This window comes from Aptenodytes forsteri, unplaced genomic scaffold (assembly GCF_000699145.1).
Source record: "Aptenodytes forsteri isolate BGI_AS27 unplaced genomic scaffold, ASM69914v1 Scaffold999, whole genome shotgun sequence".
Taxonomy (NCBI): domain Eukaryota; kingdom Metazoa; phylum Chordata; class Aves; order Sphenisciformes; family Spheniscidae; genus Aptenodytes; species Aptenodytes forsteri.
Window position 1 is genome coordinate 8,686 of NW_008795908.1, and position 715 is coordinate 9,400.

The window sequence follows — 715 nt, forward strand, 5'->3', positions numbered from 1 at the left end:
TCCCACCTGGCAGGAGACACAAGAGGTGACAAGTGCTGGGGACACACACGTCACCCCCCCAGGGGACATCGAGCCCAGGGGACTCCCTGGGGACCACCCTGGTGACATGGGCACCCCCCCAAGTGACACAGGGACCCCCTGGTGTCACAGGGACACTCCAGGTGACACGAGGACCCTCCAAGTGACACAGGGACCTCCCCCAATGACACGGGGACCCTCCGGTGACACTCACTGAAGAGGACGATGATGCCGATGACGCAGAGGATGGCAGCCACCACCAGCCCTGCCACGCGCAGGTGGTGCCAGTCTGGGGGACACACACACAGTGGGGACACCCCGTCACCCCCTTGGGGACCTCCCTGTCACACACCCCTTGGGGACACCCCTGCCAGCCCCCTGGGGACAACCTTGGCACCCCTTTGGGGACACCCCGTCAACCCCACCTTGGGGACACCCCTGTCATCCCCCTTGGGGACCCGTCTGTCACACCCCTGGAGGACACCCTTGTCACCTTCTTGGGGACCCGCCTGTCACCCCCTTGGGGAAACCCCCTTCACCTCCTTGGGGATCACCCTGTCATCCCCTTGGGGACCACCTTGTCACCCCTTTGGGGACCCACCTGTCACCTCCTTGGGGACACCCCATCACCCCCCTTTGGGGACCTCCCATCACCCCCCCTTAGGGACACCCCTGTCACCCCCTTGGGGACCTCCCA